Consider the following 23,264-nt stretch of genomic DNA (forward strand, 5'->3'; position numbering starts at 1 on the left):
CCCCAGAAAAAAATTTAAAAAATCAAAAAAACTTGGTACGTAGGTACCGAGAAAGAGAATATTAATTTTATATTATGGGTTTTTACTTTGGTTTAACTTTTGGTTATTTTTGTCGCGTCGTCGCCATCCGACGACGACAATTACGACGAAAACGAGTCCGACGACGATAACGATGTAACATAATAATAATTATTATTATATGATTATATTAGTAGGTACGCCGACTATTAATTTGTATTAATAAATCATAATAGTAGGGAAATATACATAATTTAATATAAATAATATAGTTATTACATATTTACATCATAACTCGTATGTGTTTTTTTTATATTATAAACTTAAAGGTACTTAATATTTAGACCCCCCCCCCCCCACAAAAAATTTGAAAATACGTCACTGCACACAGACGTAATACGTAGAGCATTAAAAAGAAGTAAAATATTAATGAAACGAGAAGAAAGAAAAACAATAGTTGGACATGGAAAATACGATTTTTAAATGTAAACTAAAATGTTGCGAAACAAATTTGAACATTCACTAATAATCGTTAAAAGCGTACGCAAAGAATTGATATTATATTTCGGGTTGGAGTATTGGAACAAAAATGTTCTTTAACTTCGTCGACAATAAAGCGCGTGTTCCACATTTTCGTTTGGGATAAAACGATTTGTTAACTGCGGCGGTGGCACCACAAAATCTTGAATTCGGTTATTTCAACTATTACGTAGTACTGCGGAACAGGTGATTCGTAAATGTACGCCGTCGAGGTGATCTCGTTGTACGTACATTGTCGTGTAAGCACCGGTGTGGTATAGGTACGGTACTATAAATGTATAATACCTTAGACGATTCATTATTATTTAAGGGCGGCTGCGCTACGTTTTTCACTTCTGTAGTACACGTATAGTACATCGAAAACCCTTTTTATAACGTCTCGGTCGAAGGTAGGTACATTGCGTTACAACACGTTTCTGTCCACCGCGTGCACTGCCCCGGACGACGGGAGTTTAATTCGACGCGACCGTAAGAAAATCAACAGTATAAGATAACACCCGGTAGGGGGTGCACGAGCGTTATGCCTGGCAATAGTTGAACCTCGTCAATACACCACGGCCACGTCTTCTGTTCGATAAACTCATAAATTTCCTCGGAACGGCTGCTGCTGCCCAAGGGTTTACGCTGCGTAACACGTTTCTTCGCACCGGTCGAACGTTTTCGTTTTCGCCGCCAAGTGAAGTGCACGAGCGGGTAGAGGGAAAAAATAAAAATTTATCGATAAGTAAAAACAAACACGAAACGAGGGCAAACGCGCGCGGGGTAACCGAAAACAATTTCGGTTCAGGTAATGGTTATGTATTGTTCAATACCATTCGAGGACCGTTTACTTTGTCCGCGACGGGAAAAACGATTCGTATTCAAGCGTATTCATTTGTTCGCGACACGGATTTAATTAATCTCGAAATTAATTAAACTCGTACGCGAACCAAAATATGTGCAGGTCTGTAAACGATTTCGTTGGATTTAATCGCTTGTTCGATAGTACACGTGTATAGTCGGTGCCTGTTATTGGCTTTCACACGGTTCTTCTATGTGACCGTCACGTCCAGACCCGGTTTCACCGTTCTACTCGGACTATGTTAGAATATTATTCTCAGGTTTCTTTGTTCGAATCGCTTCACGATAAGCGCGTCCACGGCAGCAGTTCTCAAAGGGCGCTGAGTCTAAGGCAAGACGGATTAAGATTTAGCGTCCGGGCTGTGAACCGTGAAGACTACGAAAATATACACGCAACGATTTCATACCGAGTACCGCTGGTTTTTTTTTTTTCAATTACAAGTCAATACGTAAAACTTTTAATTTTGAAAACATTTCGGCTCATTTCGAGACAGGCTGCCGCTGCGGGTCAATTATAGTCACGCATGTCCGATGGATTCACTGTTGCATTAGTGTTGAAAAAAAAAATAAAATCAACGAAATCTTCAATGTTATAAACAAGTTAATGGAATATTTTATACCTATCGATTTTCGCGTTCGTCATTCAGGGACGGATCCGCAGTTAGAGAACGGCGGGTCGGGCTATTACCCACCTATTACTCGGGCTATTATTTACCTTTTAACAAAAAAAAAAAAAAAACCACAATAATATTATTACGACTATATATAATGTGTTTATAACTTTATTCATAATTATCATTGAAAACATCAACTGTAAACATTTTATGGAGGATTCCGCCTTACATCCGGCATCGAGTTGTTTTACTGTATCATGCAATTAGACCAGTGGTGTCATTTTGAGAGTGGTAACCGGAACATTTGCGCCGGTCTAGTATTAAATTTCAACCTATAGTTGGCACACATAAAAAAATATAAGAAATCTCGAAGAGGCCAATTTAGTCAACAAATATTAACTGTGGGTCGACTAACCTCCTGTACCCCCACTCACTATATCCATCCCCACCGTTATTATTTACATATTTTAATATGTCAATTTTAATCGATGCAATTATTTATACATTATCCTTAATATGGATCAGTACTGTTCATATAATCTGCGTTATGATTTTACAGCCAATATCGTTTACCACGGTCTACTCCGATTTAGCCATCCAGTTACTAAATATATTATTAATGTATTTGTTTACATCATATATAGATAGTTTTTTTTTTTTTTTTGCAATTTTCGATAGTTCAACTATGAAAAATTAAACAATAAATTCAGTAATTACATGTACATTATTTGATATCAAATTGTACCAAATGTAGAATCTATTACTTAAAAAATAAGCATATTAATATTGTGCTATTTAAAAATAATTATTCATAATGCAGTTACAATGTGTTTTCTTATATAACAGTCTAATTCTGTCGGACGACCAATTTGTTCAATCAACAAGGGTTTCAATATAAAATTAGAGTTTAGACTCATTGACGTCTCGCAACCAAGCAAACAGTTTTACAGGTAAAAATGAGGGGAAATTAATTTCAAAGTAAAAAAAATGTGAATTTCGATTTAATATGAATTCGTGCGTATGTTAAGAGCGCTTTGGCAAGCACACGAAAACAATATTCGATCATCTGTGTGCGATTGATGATTTTTTTTTCTACTCGTGATTTTTTCCATTATCGTTTGTATACACAAAGTTTAATAATCAGCTTGAATCACGTCACGAGGCTTGGGCGCGGTAGGATTATATTTTACGGTTCGTTATAAATTTCGTATCTTCGACATTATACGGATATTGTACATAATTATAACTGATGAGAACTGAGCGAACGAACGGTAAAACGATCGTTAAACTATTTCGTGTATAATGTTATCGGTTTTAAACAAAATCGCCTGATTTCGGTTAAAATCTGTGAAAAAGCTTCCAGGTTTTTTGAAATGTATTTAATTATCTCACTAATATATGCGTGAGAGTGATGCTGCAGGTATATTTTATGGTCGGGCAAAGTTGCACGTATTTTGTTTGTTAATCGACGGCGAAGATTCATTGTTTCCGCGATGTTCTATAGGTCGGAAAAGTTTCGGCGTGCGGTATTTGGACGGTTTTTTTTTTTCCACGAACTCGTCAAAGAGAGACAAAATAATATATATGCGTACAAGCGAGCGGGAGTGGAACCACAAGGGAGAATTATGTTCAGAGTTTGGCAACGTTTGATGATTTACAATTTGTGTTTGAACAACCATTGTACATCATTAGTTTCATCATAGTATAATTTATAAACAATGACACCAGAAAGATCAACTCGGAGAGAAATGATCGATGAATTATAATATATATATATATATATATATACCTTAACAGTGTATATAATATGGTTTGCGATCGAATAGTTTGTTCCGTAGTAAGATTTGCGTGAAGCTGACGCACAATCGCGTAACATTTAGTGAAAATTAAGAAAACAATAGTTGTATAGCAATGCGTACACGGTACAGTGTATGTAGATGAATGTTACAATGTTATTGTACAGGTATTTCGTGCAGTTGTGCACCGTTTCACGGTCGTATTTCAATAAAACTAACGCGAGTGTTATACTTTTTCAATCAATACATATAATATGTTAATAATTTATAATATTAAGCCTGGTCCACACCTAACAAACATTTTACAAACGTTCGTCAAACATGCAAAATATCCAACAAACATGTTTGGTTGGTATAAACGTCTTCCCAAACGATTTTGTTTTTCAATATCCCAAACAAAATTGTTCTTTAATTATTCGAACATTATGGTATATAATTTGTGAAGAACAAAATTATTTCATACAAATAATTGTTTATTTATTATTTGTAGTGTACACTTGGGAGTGGGGTTGATATTTAAAATCGTCCCATTTTTGAAGTTTGGTCAAAACCAAAAAATTATTGAACAAATCACTTGTGTGTAAATCCAAAATGAAACGCTCAACACTATAAGTTTTTCGGCGTTGTAGTAGTTATCTTACCAACTATCGTCTTTTGCTTCTATCCTTCATTTTATTTATATAGTGTTTATGAACAATTATGAATGTAGCTCCGCGACATACACACGCGACTTGCTCTAGAAACGCCATAATCAAAATTGTAGATTAATTAATTGAGCAAACATATAGCGAACAAATAAAATGTTTGTTATTTTGACACACTGTTCAACAAACGTTTGGCAAACGTTCAACAATGTATCCCCAGATTTTTATTAGGTGTGGACGCGGCTTTATACGAACGCCAAATAGTCTAATCAATTGATGTATTGCGTTGCATCGAAATAATTGAAACGTGAAAGGTTTAACGAACGGACACTGAGTGTATGAACACTTTTTTCGGTTTATGTACGAGTTCATTCTTTTTATCGATTAAAATACTGGATTCTTTCTGGCCGAATGTCGCATCAATTCACTGCCACCGTTCTTCGTTGTTGTTTTAAATTCTTTCTACGTTCATTCAAGTAACTTCAAATCTTCTTGTACTACATTTCCATCCATCATTGTCTATGCAATCCTCTGGGTCGTATGTGTTTGTTAAAAATATTTAAACATTATTAGTTATATCTAGAGCCTTTTTTAATTTTTTTTTTTTTTTTTTTTTATTGTAATTATATGTATTTAAAAACACCAAGCAAATACAGCTAACATTACGCAGGTTAGTATCATTTAAAGTATACATGGTAATTGTAATATAATATAATTATATAATATTCAGTCAATAACCTTACCATTGCAGCTTCATAATATCGTATCAATCGCGTTTAAATTATTATCCAACAATGTACACGAGAAACGATTTGATACACTGAGCCTAGATAAGTCTTAGCAATTATTAATTTAATAGTTTTGTCAATAAACAAATACAATTTATCCGTTAAAAATGCATTATGCGCATTACACAGTACAGCGTTTTCCAGTCAACGCTATTCAATTATTATTGTTCGGAGACGCTATAAAATTGTTGCGAGTCTCAGAGGAGTAAGATATCACAATTTTTTTTTTTGCTTTTATAGGTACGATTTATTTTCTTTGGCGCATTTTTGGTTCAGTTCACCATACATACGCGGTGCAATCAAAATATTTATAAGATAGACCGCAGAAGGCGAATATACTCCATTTTTTTTTATGACGCACATATATATATAAATTATATATTGTACCATTTAGAACAAAAACACTCTTGATTCAAGTTATTCTTGATATATTAACTTCTGAACAATATTTTAACTTATTTTCTTCTACCAAATACTATGAACTCAAAAAATAATAATAAATGGGGTGGAGAAATAGACATTTGAGCAGTGAAATCGGTAGTTTTATATGTCTTCCTCTAATTTAGAGAAATATCAAACATTTTATTATTTATTTAAGATTATACATGTAATTTGTATTTAAGATTAAAAGAATTTTTTCAATAAAATTCAAATAAATGTATTCATAAAATTTGGATAATATTGTGATTATTAATTTCTAAATAGTTTAAATAATTTCATTAACTCTATGTATTTTTTATTTTATTTATTTTTTTCATTAATATAACATTTAATTTTTTCATGGCAATATGTATTTAAATGTGTATATTATTAAATGTATTTAAAAGATTTATTCATTAATAATTTTCATTCACATCACATAATATCATATCATATAATTATGTAAAGATGTGTAAACTGATTTCGATTCATTACAATTATGTATTGAAAATTCATGGCTATATTGTAATAAGTACAGAATGAGAAAAATATCTATAAATCTAGGGTGAGAAATATCACTGACGGAACATCCGATACACTTTGGATGACGATCATCGAGCACGCACGCGCACACTGTTCAAGTCCGTTGTTCATAGTATAGTAGAACGCGTTGTGAGATTAAATAAAATTGTGTCTTAATATACTCGTGTGTATAACACGTAAGCGAGAAAAACAAGTAAATCCGATTTACCAGAGAAGAGCGTAAGAAAAACTACGATATGCACGTGTTAAAATGTAAAAAGTTATATACAGACCCGTTCAAAGAAGTGTTCCTCGTTCAAAGAAATGTTCTATGGTCGGTGGCTCGCCAAGCATGAAGCTTTCTACAGACGTATCCGGTAAGTTACTGCGGTCCTCAATGTTATACGGTATTTGTTTATACATCAGTATTATCGAATCTATTTTACCTAACGTACGTTTTTTAACTTATTGTATTATAATAATATAAGTATCGTCAATATTCATGATAGTAATTAATATTAAAGTGTTATGGGGTAGTAAAAAATATTTATGTAAACATTTACCATGGTAGACGTTTTGACATGATGCGATAACTTTGAGACTTGCGTACGGTTTTCAAGAAAAAAAAAGAAATATCTCATTTGATTTTATTAAAAAAAATAATAATAATGATAATAATAATAAATATGCTCGGTTGGTGGGAACAATTTTTCATTATTTCAGTGGAGCTTTATTTTTTAGTTATTTTTTCCCAAGCTTAGGAAACTATACACGGAAAATCAAAAAGTAACCTTTCTAAAGTATCATCTGTGTTCAATTTTCGAAGTAAAAAGTTGTTACACGAAACTTTTTGTTGTCGATTTACTATTAGAAAAAGTGTTTAGAGTAAAAAACCATCATTGTAAAATCAATAGATTCCTGGGTTCGCTCAAAACGTATAAAGTAAAAAAAGAAAAAAAAATCGAAGTCCAACATTATAAGACATATATTTCCTGCCAAGAAAACGAACTATCCTAATCAATAAAGTTATCTTTATCACTCTTGAATATTGTTTATTAAAGAATAGAAAGGTATATACGTTATTATTTAGCATTTTTTTTTCGTGAAACTAAAATGTTTACTTACGTGTAGGTACTATATGTACCGTGTACCCCGATGTGAAATATTATTTAGAGTGTTATTAAGTGTTTAAAGATGAAATCATTGAAAAGTTTTAAAAAATGCAAATCGAAATATGTTAAATTTCAAATATTTTATGTTATTTTTATTTTGACATTTTTATAATAAAACTGAGTAATAAATAGTATTACAATATAATATTATTATATTACATTTTAGTTGTATACAGTTTATATAACTAAAATGTATTGTCTTAACTTACAGATACTGATCATATTAAAGATTTTGAAAGATATTCTATAATATCAACTATAGAGTTGTTGTATTATTTATCTTTTTTTAAATAGATAAAATCAAATTATTTATAGTAAATATTGTAAGGATTAAGGGCTCCTTTGATAATTAAGGCTCTAGGCCCAGTAAACTCTTAATTCGGTTCTAACCATTGGTATTTACTAAGAATATTATGCAAAATGCGTAGCGAGTTATCTACACAGTAGGTATCGGTCGAGCACCGGTGTTATTAAAAATGTATCCTACAGAGGTGATATAATATAACACATACATATATCTTTTGAAAAAGTAAAAACTTTCAAATATCTAAAAGTCGGAATAAATAACCGCAATGATTATTACGAAGAAATACAATTACGGATTAAGGCTGGATATTACTTTGCGCTGTAGAAAACCTTCAAGTCTAAGTTACTATTAAAAAAAAAAAATAAAATAAAAAAATCGAAATCGTGATTATAAAAATGTTAATAAGCCAACATCATAAAAGGACAAAAGAAAATTTTTATGTCAAAGTAAAATGATCAAACCGATGAGTAAATATAAGATAATGAAATAAAATTGTTATTATTATGATTACATTTTTATACATATTTAGTTAACAATATAAGTTTAAGTTTATTATAAATACATAAAACAGGCTATGTGAATAGATTTTAATAAAAAAAAAAAAAAACAAACAAACCGTGATCAATATGATATAGAAAACTACTGTATTGTAGATAGACGTTGGCACAGAATTATGTTTGACAATATTAGTGAGCCACCGGTTAAGGTAAGACAAACCAATAATGTTTGTATTTTAAGTATTTTTTCTTTTGTTTATCGTCTAATCAAAGGTCAACGCATAATACGTTTACACCGAAACTAATGTGATTTTGTTGTTGCTGAATTGATCTGGAAACATACCGTGTTTAGCGAGCATAAAAATGTACGAGTAGTATTGCGATTTTAAAGTCGAAACAAACTTAAACTTGCAAATGGAAAATAACATCACGACATGTACGGTATGTATCGAATCGGCTACTATTCATTTCATCCGTTCGCGACGAAACATCAAAAAAGTGAAATAATCCACGCATTGGCGTTTGGAAAATTAACTTCTAGACCATACCGTTGTCGGTGTGAACAACGTACGTTTCGCTCGAAAACATCAGCGCTCGTATTGTTCCAAAGCCGCAAGACACCGTACAATTGATACGGCTCTACAACACTATTAGATTACTACTATTCGTTCGTCGTCGTACCGAAAGAATTCCTGATGTTTTTTTAATTAAGCATCGCCCCCGAGGAGAATACCTGATTCGAACGAGGGTAAACTCGGTGCACCGAACGCGTTTTCAAGACATATATTGAACACATTCGTTTTCTCAGACGTCAGTGCACGCGAGAACCAGTTTTTATCGTTCGACGTACTACCACGCTCTTTCAAAGATTGTTCTTTTTTTTTTTTTGTCTGTTCGTCAAAGAATGATTACCTACTTCTTCAATTCATATTTAATTCTTCTTGATCAGGTGAAAACATGACTTTGGCAAAGTTTTATGGTTCAGCCGTGGTATTTAATGGAATGGAATGGAAAACTGGCGACTGTCGCTGTACATTGTTTTCAACTGAGTAGAGACGCGTGTCACAACGGCTCACTCGTAGTCGCAAAACTGCAATCGCTCATTTGCTAGCCGCGGTTTTAACACCGTACTTTAAAAAAGGCTTCTAAAACAAAAATCTAAAATTTAAAATTACCTATTATGTTATTTTTCGTGCCCCGAATGTATTTTGATTTCATGCTGTTGTTTTTAAATTAAATTACTACAAGCATACCTCATATATTGAACTTATATATAAACATTTTTAAGGATCCTCCAATCAGTATTTTCACAACCGTGTATGCGCGCCATACGCTCTCGTTTTATGATAAATATAAATATATTTCTATGATTTGGTAAAGAAAGGGCCAATGTTGTATTACAATAATGTTCAAGATTAAAAACAGAAAATTGGCAAAGTATACGTAAAATTTTAAAATTTAATGTAGGACTCATTTTGTGTCTAACTACAATAAAATGGGCCCTTTAATTTCAATTATGTCAAAATTTGACATTGGTCTTTCCTGTACCAAGCTACATATACATATATATATATACAGCAATGCTGACTCATTCGAACGGACCAGTATGCGCAAATCGTGTCCTCGGAGGGTCGAGCTCCGATCTGTTAAATCGTCAAAACGCTTATGCGCACAGTTTTTTTATGTATATATATTGACGTCCGAGAGGTTTTCCAAACCGTTAAACGTACATTATGCAGTCGGACGGTGTGAAAAATCTGACGGAAATCGCGTGGATGATCAAAACGCGCGTCGTGACAACGGGACGGACAATGATTATACTCCGTTAATGTGTATAATAATAATGGCGTTTTATAAATTTCTTTTTATTTCCAGACGTATCCCGTTTCGCTGTGCAAAATCTGTTTGCACTCCGTTTAATTATTATGTTTAGCGTACTAGCGGGATGACTAACCGGGATAGATATTTCACTATTTTAGATCGGAGCAATCACTAAATCCAAACGTTGTACGCGGAAGAAAGCGCACAGTCGTCCTATATTCTAACGATGCTTAGATTTTAAATATTTATACTATATCATATCGATTTGACGTTTTTGACCTCGGTTAGTAACTATTAAAGTTACTAACCAAAATAAAATATTCTATTCGTTATTTTATTTTGTCCCGCGAAATGATACAGATTGACATAGATAACATAAAGATGATGAACATTTACATAATAAAACCGGTTAAAGATGAAATATTGATAGTTAAAGACATAACCGATGGGCTGCAACTTGCTTGCGCATAAGCTATGATTTTTGCCCGAAAAATCGGAACCCGTTTGGGCACAAGATGAAATGAAATCTCCAACTGATTTAAGCATACCGATAATAATTGCATTTTATTTCAATTGCACGATAATATTTCACTTATTATTGATATGGAGTAGAGAAAATGTTATTAAGATTATCAATAAAATTACTAAAATTTATTGTTTAATGAAAGTTTTACAGTCACACGTGTTCACTTTTCGTTTGTCTATAACTCATCTAAAAACTACAATATTGTTAAAATAAACAACTTGAAAAATAAATAATAAACGTACGTAATCAAAATGAAAATCTAAATTATTAAATTCAAATTGCATAGAGTAACTAAATATTTATTCTATGAAATAACTAGATCAAGTACAATTTGCATGTATTGCCTTTATTCCATAATTTCATCATCATTCGCAAGTAATTCATGAACTACCTAAGTTGGTAAAGGTAAATGTGCGCAAACCATGTGTTTGATTTAAGGTACAATTATTTCCAAACGAGTAGTAGTTTTGTGCGCAAGCTAGTTGTTTTTTTGGTATTTGTGCGCAAACTAAGACCGTTCAACCGATGAAGGTCGAAAAAACGATCAACAGTATATTATTTTGTTATAGAAATATATTAAGTTAAATAAATCATGGGGATCGCATTTAAATTAATAACGACTGATTCTTATAATAAAATATATCCAGTTAATGTTAAAAGTAATTTTTACATTTCAAGTGCGACTGAGTACCTTAGAATTAAAAACGTAATATTACGATCATGCTACGTGCTCGTTGAATATCACATTAGACTATCATACGTCACGATATCACAATAGCTGTCTCGGGTTTAGTTTTTATTCGAACTAAAAGATTTTTCAACGTCAAAATAATGTTTCAGAGTTTTTTTTTAAAAAGAAATAATAATAAAAGTCATGCTAGTAAAGGTACTACTGTTACGTAATTTTGATAAAGTATATAAAATTGACACGTCACGAGTTATAACTACATATATAGATAAAACTAAAAAAAAACTCCTATAACTACATATATAGATTTAACATATCTTTGGTTTTGAGTGAGCTATTTTTTTTTCATACATAATCCGATACACAGCTGTACTTTATGATAGTAATGCAAATTTTTTCGATTTGTTTTCTGAAAAGTGTCGCTAGATGTATGCACTTTTTCTCATACACTTTATTAGGTTTCCCCTATGACGGAGGGAATTCACCAAACATCTGTATGATGTCGATATTGTATATATATATATATATATATATATATCAATTATGAATTCTACATGTTTTGATTATTTACGTTCGAATCACCACACGCTATGCCTATAGTGACGAATGACAGGGAAAGCGTAGTTGTATGGTTCCGGGTTCGTCAAAAGGTTTTTTTTCGATCGAGTTGGTTATCACATTTAATTAATTGATTATTCTACAACAGAACTGACTGCAGTCCAAAGCGCAAGAACTATGTACAGCAACACATTTAGTATACACATTAAATAAATCTCAATTCCGCTATAGGATGAATATGTTAAGAGAGTATTTTCATCACAGAAAAGTGGACCGTGAGTTCCCATTGATAACACGCATCATCTTGAGAACATCGGTTGATTACGAGAATAATGTTGATGGTGCAAAGTGATATAAAGAACAATCCTAACTGTATGTTATAAGTTTGTGTTTTGTTCAGAATGCATAACTCAGTCGACTTATAAACTTACGGGTTTCAAAAACTAACACGGCCAAACTCTTATCGCGCCTAATTCGATCCTGCAGCTGCGCTCTCTGCGATAAATATCTATTTTAATTAATATAGAAACAATAATAACAACCGTGATCGTATGGAGTATTTTGTAATAAACGAGAGCGGTCGTAGTGTTAAAACGGTAGTGCTATAAATGCACTTTGGAAATAGGTACACACTACCGCAACGACATAAATACGAAATTGTGGTTTGATGGGTTTCTCAGTTTCAGCTCAAATCACCTGTTAGTTTAGAGTTCTTTTTTTTTTTTTGTATGTGTTACCGCTTTTGGAGAAATTGAATTTCTACGATTTGCCGAACCATTACGGTGCGCAGTTTTAAAATACGAAGACAAAACGGAAAGAAAAAAAACCAATTCCAATCCGACACCTACGCGTTTGCGGGAGTGGATTGTAGATTACACTGTGTTTTATATGCAATTTAACAATCCCCGAGGGACGAAATAAACACGCACGAACGCGGACACCGTAGGAGTTTAATTTCATTAAGCCTCGAACGACGATGATAATAACAAACAAATCGTTTTCATTCGACCTTTGCGTTCGACATCATTCGAACGTACGTATTATCAACCCGATAATAATAAAAATATTAATAATACGACAAGTATATAGTATAAACGTGACGCCTATTCGAACGAGACAGAAGAAGATGTATCACGTCAGGGTTTCCATCGGGTTTTGTTGACGTTTTGAGACGTAATGACGACCGCAGTGTATTACGACAGGGGTAGTGCGCTTTGGCGAAAGTTTTCAGATGTTTTTTTCATTTACACGTGCGCGTGTAGACGAGTTGGGGACACCAAGAGTCCGTGGAGAACACACCAAAACGATACGTCACATCGTCGATGTATGCTCACAAACGAATTTTCAGATCTGAAGAAACGACATAAAGCAGAAACGAACGCAATGAAACGGACGGAGGATTGATTGTAATTCAGTGCTTTAATCAGTTATCAAGTCTACCCATAACGTCAACAGAAACTACTAGCTACAACCCAATGATTATAGTTTGTGTGTAATTGTCTTATAGTTTATTAATACCTTAGTCGTCTTTATTTTAATTGTATCTTACTTTAAGCCGACAATGTTATACGCAAAATGAAATAAATAACTCTGGGTCGGTTTGGTTCACATAGCAATCTCACGATCAACGGGTGTCCTAAGATGTTTTTCCATATCAAGGACACCATGGGGTTGTAAGTGAAAATAAGAAAAATGCAAAATAATGATGTGTAGAGGTACATGGTATTTTTTGATCAAACTAATAGGTAGTTATTATTTATACATTCGCACATATTTTAAGTCAAAATAACTGTGGGACTTGTTTGAACTTTTCTATTTTCGTATTTCACAAGAAATATTGCGTTGGGTATTATTTTCGCCTGTAAGAAAACTACTTGGCAGCGAGTCGGTGGTTCAAATCGAATATTTTGCATTATATTGGATATTTAAATATTAAAAAATAAATAAATAGCATTTATTAAGTGAATAGAAATAAATAGTAATCACTGGACTTCAACGCAAAACATTCAAATCCTTTTTAAGCATTCGCATGGATTTATTATATCTATGGCACTCTAGGGACTACGCTATAGTTTTCCGGATGAACTAGACAATAGCTATTTAATTTATCAACTTTATATATTCCACGGTTCAAAATAAAATAGTAAATGACGCCACTGACTTGGAAAACAGTTTTTTAAACTATAAAAATCCTGTAAAGTGTACAATTTGATATTTTTTACAATCGTAAAAGAACCATAACCATGCGATATCGCTTTTTTCAAGAATTCGTATGGATTTTAAAACGTACATGGATTTACCAGGGTTGGTAACTGCAGCTATAGTTTTACAGATGTATAGATTGTTTCTAAGCATTATGATTCCATATCGTTTTTTTCTTTTTATTCGCTTAAAAGTATAATAGACACCTGTCATATTTAATACACCGTGAACGCAATCTATTTACACACGTTTCAAGGGTAGTTTTAAATCATAATTTTTGAAGCAATGTGTAAAAATTAATGTAACAATAATGACCCCTTATGCAAGTTGAGCTGAACTGTTCGATATTGTTTTTTGTTTAGCGATATACAGTGATGGTCAATGATTTTAAATGCAAAATAATTATCTTCAGTCCATAATTAATCGGTCGGCCATTGCAGTACTCCACTTGCAGATTTTGTTCGAACACTGGTATCATATAATAATCGTGTTCTAAGTTTAATGTTAACTGTTATGGATCAAACGGAAGATTAATATGCGAAATAAAATATTATCGTAGTTTTTATTGAACAAATATTCTATTAAATGTGCCTAGCTGTCCGTCTATGCTAATTTCTAACTTTTGACGCCTGAGAAAAAATTTGTGTCAACTGACTCATAAACTCTGGTGGAATAATTTATTATTCTGTTTAAATTTTAGTTGTCAGGAGATTTAATAAAAAAAATAAAGACACCCGAAAAATGTAATTTAAATTTCTAACGCCAAAATAATATTATTACGGATTGATGATTTCTTGTTTAGTCATTTGGATTTTTGTAAAAATCAAAAACATTTAAACGGAAATTAATAAAATATTATCAATTCAATACTATTCAGTAGTCAATGGCAGAGAAAAAAAATTAAAACATAATGCTATAACGTTATTATATTGGCAAAAGAAAAATATTGTTTCATTTTTAGTATGTGTTATTGTAATAATTACTTTTAAAGTGCAATTGATTTGTATTGTAACTTTTATAATGTTATATGTCGTATTAGTTACATATGCAGTACTCATTTTAAATAATTTTCGTATAACAATCAATATTATGTTTGAAATTTAATACTTTCCCGGCAATATTAATTATAAACTCGAGTAATTTGTCGACTGTTCTAAAACATTTCGTTTTTGAACTATTCGATGGGGGGAAATATCGGTTTGATTATAATTTGAACACACAAAAATGTTACAAAGAAGATTGTATTATTTATGTAGTGCAAATAGTTTTTGTTCCGCGGGAACATAATGGTTGACTTTTTTCAAAATCTCATGCCTACAATTTTTTAACAAATTACGCGTAAAAAAATCGTAGACATCGCACGTGCATTAAAGATATATTTCAAAATCATTTTTTGGTATGTGTTTCTAGATGGTGTAAAGTAACAATACAGATAATAATATAGTATCACAACGGTTGAATTTTGAAATATGTTTATACTGTTAATCCGTTGCTTGCAATACTTGATAGCAATATGTGCCCGTGTTATTACATTCTATCGAATCGTCGAAATAGTGTAACGCGCATTCCGTGTACGGACGATAGACCCGAGAGGATTATGATCGCCGACTAGCGACTTTTCCCCACCTGCACTTTTTTTTTTCTCCAGTGTCGCTCCGACCGAAAGTTGTCGTCGGCCAATCGTTACAACGGTGTACGCGGAAAAGGTTAATCGTCTTTTCCCCCCACCCCCTATCTTTCCCCGTACGGATAATTGTGCGTCTAAAATGCAGTCGCTACAAAGGCCAAGGTAATGGTCGTAATGTACAAAATTACACAAACAGCATTCAATAAAATACAAGCGAACCCGGTCGAACGCGCGTTATGTAGTCTCGTTCAAAAAGCACGTCACGTAGCCGCGTCACGATAACCGTAGACCGCGAAAAAGGAGAACAAAAAAATCCGAGTATTCCTCTATGCAACAGCCGTTGACGACTTGACGTTTAAATAAATTTTAATTCAATGACCGATAACATATATTTAGTGCAGTTCGAGTTGCCTCGACACAACTGCGCGCGTTGATTTAATGTTTTAAATACATGTGCATACGTTCATATTGTATCGTAAAACCAATGCTGTAGTACACCGATTGAAGAATAATACACAGTGTTATTACAGAAGTACTGGATCCACCATTGCGTTCAAAAAGCATCGGATCACTCAATGTTAATACCGATTTTTTCCCGACATTTCTACGTTCTCAGGCTGAGAGTTCAAAGAGCAGTAGCGAAATAAACAACGTTATCGAGTACGCTATATACATTGTTTCGGTTTCCGGGATGGACAATATTTAAGACCCTCAAAAAAAATTTAAAAGAAAAAAAGGGACGTTTTAAACAGCGAACGCAACTGATGCATAATGTATAGGGACGCTGTTAATTTTCAAAAACGACGGACGAATGATTCGTAAAATCTAAACATTCGTGTTTTTATTGTATTACGGTGCTCTGTAAGCGTGCGAGCAACGATATTCCGCACGAAATTCTCCGCTGCGCATACATTATGAAGATATCAAAAACGTTCCATTACTAATCTCGAATCTACCGTTTCAGAATCACGAATTGTGGAGCATTATTTCGTTGTCGCGCGCAAAGACAACAATAACGTGGCGCACCGGGGGTAGTAACGGCTTGCTCTTATGGGAAAACTTTATGATCTACAAATACGCTATACGCATGAACAAAACCAAACCGACTTTAGTCGTCCGAAATGATCGTTAATTCCAAAAGATTTATCAAGTGATAAATTATGATGACTATGCTATTTCATTGTAATTTATCGGACCGTTGTGTTTTATTATCTTACGGAAACCGTATGTATACGGATCGAATATTCATGAGGTTTTTTTTTAACTATATAATATACTTGTTTCATATAAATAAAATCACGTGTATTTGGTTCGCGAAATTAAACGTGTCGTGTTGCAATGATTCAGTGATTGATATTATTTTGCCATAGGTTTAAGCCCCACGAAGATATCATGATATTTCCTTACACATTGAAGACAATGAAATTCTGTCACTCCTACGACTTACAGTAATTCGAACTCATAATTGAACTCTTTCTTATGTTTTGTTAATGAATTCAATGAAAATAACCGTTTAATCTTATAATTGTAGAAAAATTCGCAGGAACCGATTTCATCGAAATTATTTTTCAGAACATTTTTTCATTTCGAATTAATATTTTCGTAAAGCTCGTGATTTTGAATTTTTTTTCTTAGAAAAATGTAGTATATTACATGATAATAATGTTTTATTATTTGTTGACACAGCGATACGTCTCATAGTGTGTTCAACGATTTTTAATAACGAATTTAATTATTACATTGATACATACACATACCTACTTATATATTAAATGCGAGTTGGAACAGAATATATAGCTCGTGCTGATCCGTATTTACGCACAACAGAAATGTACGAAACGTGATTCTCCCCCAATAGCGGAGGAACTCAAGTCGTGTAACTAGCGTTTGTATGATTGTATTATGCACCTTGTAAATAAGGAAACATAGCTATTATACAATGCTATTGTTCGGTAAACATCGAGACGGACCAGCTTAAACTTATTGTCCCTTGTTTTGAGTTCACTAAGATGTTTCTCATTATTCTCGGATGCATGCGCGCCGCACGCATTACCGATCTCGGCAACGGCTGCAGTAATGGAATATATGGGGTTTACAATGTACGAGTATACACACCTATATTAGATTTCCAGTTAAAAGCCTTTAATAGCGCCGGGAGCCCGCGGCCGAGTTGACAGTGCTGATATACTTGTAGAAATATTTGACGGTTGAGGGCTGAAAATAAACAGAACATCTCGGTGTGCGGAGGTGTACGCGTACACGTTAGGTTGGTTGTAAAACAATCGGGAGAAAAGGTACACAAGTCAGTACGTTAATATTAATTATTAAAGGTACACGCGTTATTACGATTCAACGTGAATTTCGCAATTATTCAAACACGTATCCTACAGTTTGTACCTTTTCTTACCATCTCCGAGACTCTCTCTTTCTCTCTCTCTCTCTCTCTCTCTCTCTCTCTCGCTCTCTCTCTCTTTTTCTCGTTCATATTTTTTTAATTAAATTGATATACATTTTGTTTCGTTCACTGCTGCAGCGGTGGTACAAAAATGATGAAATCATTAAAAGTGCGGGACAAAAGAAAACTAAAAACATACAATACCACGGGATCGCGGGAAAAAGAAAAACATTACAAGTTATTACAATGTAATTAAATTGTAACTCGAATATTTTTTTAGTTTTTCCCCTTTCTCGCACAAAATAAATATAATCGTGTCCATAATAAATTCTTATTGTGTGCGTGGCAAAACTTTTTTTGTCGGTCACGTTAATGAATTATTTGAATTTTTACGCGTTTAGATTCTACGGTTTCATCTCCCCCCTCACAACTCCCACCTCCAACCGTAGAAGAGAGCAATTCGTTTGAAAAGTCACGGAACAACGTAGGATGAAAACCCTGAGCGAAAAAGTTCGAATAGATTATATTTAAAAAGGAATAATCAAAACGAATTTCTTGAGGTTTCGCTTGCTGCGAAGGTAACGCGAAGGAGACACGAAAATTATACAATAATACATCGAAAGGATGATAAATATTTAAAAAATAAATAATTATTGTTACCAAATTGTAAAATTTTCGTATCCATACGAAGAGCTACGAGGAAAAACGATAGTTGTAAAATAAAAAGCCGAAATCTAATAATTACATCATCTTGCTATTTGTTTCTGATCGAATCGATGTGCGAGTTGAGTTAGGGGAAAAATAGTCAATAAACAATACAGGGTTAAATTTATCCACGACGGCAAAAGTTAGGTTAGGTTAGAATTCTGAAACTTAAAAACTACAATATTAAATAATTTTAAGAAATTGTCTACTATCCTTTTTCCCTGTAGCTCGTCGTATGATTATTTTCATTCAAGTGTATCGCTACCTTACCTGAGTATTAACATCAGTAGTCAGATATGGTCAATAACTATATGAACGATACAAACGATATACGATCTAAATGATTACGTTAGAAATTCATTTGCAGGTTTTGGTGTTATTAAGTATTTGTCGCTCGAATAAAATTACATTTTACCCCCCTCCTGGGGGGGGGGTTGATGTTTTCATGAAGATGCATTTTAAATATGGAGCGAACACTTTACGGTAATATCGAACTATTACTTATTTAATACATTCACATGACATATATTATTAAATGAGAGTACGTGTTCTATGTGTACGAGATTATCAAATCTTTGCAGCGCAACGACGACCGTATAATTTAATATAATTTTCGATTGGCTAAACCCGAGTTTAAAATCGAAATTAAAACTTATTGGTTGATCGTTTCAAATCGGCCATGCGAATATCGCACACAAGTTTTTGATGGTCATACAATAACCTCCCAAATGCACGACCTGTAATGTCAAACTAGCTGGTAAACACATATTAAAAAAATACCACCAATACACCAAAGAATTCGATAACCACAGCATATCACCCAACTTAGACTATATTTTACAAGATGAAAATAATTTAGGAAATGTATGGATACTTTTAATTTGTATTTTTGTGTCCGTAAACAAATTCTTATTGACCAATACAATACAAACAATAATACTATACACATTTTATGGAACATTATTTCTACTTCCTATAAATAAACACTCAAGTTCACATTACGGTCCGTACACGGAATCGGTAAAATAGATTTACCAAAACTTCGAATAATTATTGAAAGTAAAATAGGTTATTTTACGAAGCGAAACTACGTGTATTGTGTAACTGAAATTGTTATTTAATAATTTTTGAACATAGGACCGGTTAACTATATACTTTTCATCGGAAAAATAAATTTACGTTTTTCCAATAAAACGAAACCGAGTTCTTTCTCTTTTTTTTTTGTTGTAAGTAATCGTTATTTTTTTGATGATAAAATATATATATGCATAAAAAATGGTTTAATTGAAAAATCAGTTTGATGTATTGTATCTATAGTTTTTTTCTTCTAATATTTCTCGAAAACTAACTATCAATCAATTAAAATATTCATAAAAAATTAAAATAGTATTGTGCTTTACGAGAAATTTTAATACGCTGTAAATATTATTTTTGGTTATTTAATTTTTACTTGAAGTTTGTTTTATATATTAATACATCGAAAATATTTCGTTCGTACATACAAGTTTACAATTATTTTAAAAGAGTCTAACAATTATTAAATGTTCGTTTTTTTCTTTTATATAGCGAAATCGAATTTTTTTTATCCATTTCAGTTGCCGTGTTGTATATAAGTCAAATTGTATACTATAAATAATTTTAAATGATTATTGACATGATAAAATTTTACTGAAGAATTCAAATTACCTATAAATAAGCAATATAAAGGTATTCAAACTATTCAATTTGATAAAATTAAATGAAATAAACTAAAATGCATTCCATTAATAAGTAGAATAACAAATTAATTTTCTTGGGATATTTTGAGATTCCAAGTAATAGAAAAATGTTTATTTATTGAATTAAATTATCATAAGTTGTATGGTGGAAAATAAATTTCTTCTTTAAAAATTTGTTTTGAACAATTAATAAGAAAAACAAACCGTAAGGGTTTTGTCATGAAATTATGAGCATATTTTGTCGTATAATTTATCATTATGTTTTATTATACGATAAAAATTCTTACAGTATTTTTTCATAGATATCAGAGGACATTTTATGTCGGAATCGAATATTGTAGGAAAACGTGCGAGGACTATAATTAACAATTAAACGGAAGATAGTAACGAATAAACGTAAAAATCAATTAATTAGAAATACAATATTGTGGGTTCTTGAGACCAGCAATTTCATTTTGATCAGTGAACGCACTAACTAGGGAAACGGAGAAGGGTAGTTGTATTTTGACCGTAATAATATATGTGTATATATAATATGATAATTTAAGCGCGTACCCCTCTGAAATGTATATGCGGATATAATATATGTATGTTGGTGTATATGAATATGTTATGTGTGTGTGTGTGTGTGTGTGTGTGTGTATATATATATGTTAACAGAGAGAGATATATATGACATTCAATTATAATAATTAGCCTTCACAAGCACACGCATTTGATTTATAATCAATTAATAAGTTACCTTCAACGCATGGTTGATTGAAGGCCATGAAAGTGAGGGACACCCTGTAATTTTATGCTATATGTAATATTGTACTATAATAAGCGGTTTCCTTTGATTCATTTGTCCGTCTATTGTTTTGGGGGGTGCGACTATACACGTCCGGTCCATCAAACGAACGGAGCATAAGAGTTCAAAGATACTTCGTCAAATGCATAGGGATATTTTTTCGCGTTTTTATATTTCGGCTACGAGAGGATTTCGAAACAGTTTATTTCAATCGATTAACAATTAACGCAGATGCATTCGATTGTTTTTGACGATTCGAAATGATGTCGCAGAATAAAATGCTCAAGTCAAAATGCCAATTTAAAATTAATATGAAAAACTATGATTAGTTTGAGTGTTTATTAAAAAAAAATATTGAATAAGCTGCAAAATGATAATCAGTAAAATGAATTATGTACTTGTATAGTTTGCAGCAAAAAATAATATTAGCATAAAATTTAAATATTTTCATTGGCATGATAATGGAAAAAAATATTTATAATTCTATAGAAAATATTCGAGTTAATATATATTTTAAAAAGTAATTACTAAACAGTAAAATAGTCTTTCAACTGAAGAGTAACATTCTAACAGTTACCCTAGATTTGAGACACCATAAAAATAAATAAATATATATTCTCACATAAATAACACGTACTTGAAACGACTATATAATTGGTCTTGATTTTCAGCTAAAATATGTGTCTAATTATTAGTTTATACTCGTAGTTTTAAGTGGTGTTAAAATAAAACTAATATTTTCTATTGTTGGATAAAAATCTCAAAAAATGTCTATCCACGATAAATGTTTTTCCCATCAGGGATTTTTAATATTAAAAAAAGAAAAAACAGATAGCTATGTAAGATTTGTTGATTAATATGTTAATTTTCATAGTAAATTTGTTATCCGTGATTTCGATGTACTGACATTAATTATTCCCCAAAGTACTCTAAATACGCCAGTATTTCTCGAACAATTATTTTTGTTTATGTAACTTATGTAACGTAATATTATTAATAAAGATATTGAATTTTTAATAAATCAAACGTGTTTGTTAAAAAGGAATTCAGTAAATTTAGCAATTAAAAACTCGCATTCAATCCAGAATACCGCAGAACATCATATTTATTCCTTTTGATTTATAACCCCTTTGCAATTATAATATTCGTAACACGAAAGACTGATAAAAAATTAATGAAATAAAAACAATCACGTATAAGTTTAGTTTAAAAGAATAATATAAAATATTTTTCAATGAACTAATTAACTAAAAAATACGAAAATTGACTGTTGTGAGTTTTAATTACTTATAAAATTAATTTTTGAATATTAATAGAATTTTAAAACAAATTTAAATCGCTATAATCTTATCGCACATGATTGACTAGATTGAAAACGAATTATAGAAGTGTAAACCATATAATACTATTTTAGTTAAAACAAAATTTTAACTTTCATTTTCATAATCACGAATCGTTAGTTAAAAATCAGACAGTACATGTCGCTCATTATAATATATTCCGTTCAATCTAATAAAAATTGAAAATTCTAATTTTATTACATTGAGAATTAATTCAATTCGTAATCAGTTAAATCCGAAAGAAACTAAATCCGGATTTCCGGAAAGTACATATTAATCTAAATTCAAAATGTAACTAATCATTATTTTTTAATTAAAAAAAAAAAAAAAAAAAAACAGACCCCAAATTATTTAAATCCAAACGGATTATCGGTTATATTATTATTATTATGTCGGTAGGCAGTAATATTAAACCAATGATATTATAACCATGCAGATGAAATCGTAAAATTTCGATATAAAATAAATTTTCATAGAAGTAGGTACGTAGCGACGATTGCTATTGTAAAAAAATGTCGTGCTGTTGAATTGCATAATCGAAACGCCGTGCAACAGCTCGTTAATATCATACGAGTACACGACGGCCGTACAAGAACGATCTCAGGTATGATTTATAAAACACGTTTATTCGTTAAATATTATAAACCACCGAAAGTCTCAAATTTAACATAGAACATCAAACGCGTTTATCAACATAATCTCTAGGCGAACGCTATTGTGATAGATATCGGTGAAC

General features: G+C 31.9%; 1 protein-coding gene across 1 annotated transcript in view; it reads right to left on the reverse strand.

The window, feature by feature from the left end:
* LOC112685132 (atrial natriuretic peptide receptor 1) overlaps nt 1–23,264 on the reverse strand; it is a 66,040-nt gene that overhangs the window by 37,277 nt on the left and 5,499 nt on the right. The window lies entirely within an intron of this gene.

The sequence above is a fragment of the Sipha flava genome, unplaced genomic scaffold, assembly GCF_003268045.1.
Source record: "Sipha flava isolate LNK unplaced genomic scaffold, YSA_version1 106_pilon_pilon, whole genome shotgun sequence".
NCBI lineage: Eukaryota > Metazoa > Arthropoda > Insecta > Hemiptera > Aphididae > Sipha > Sipha flava.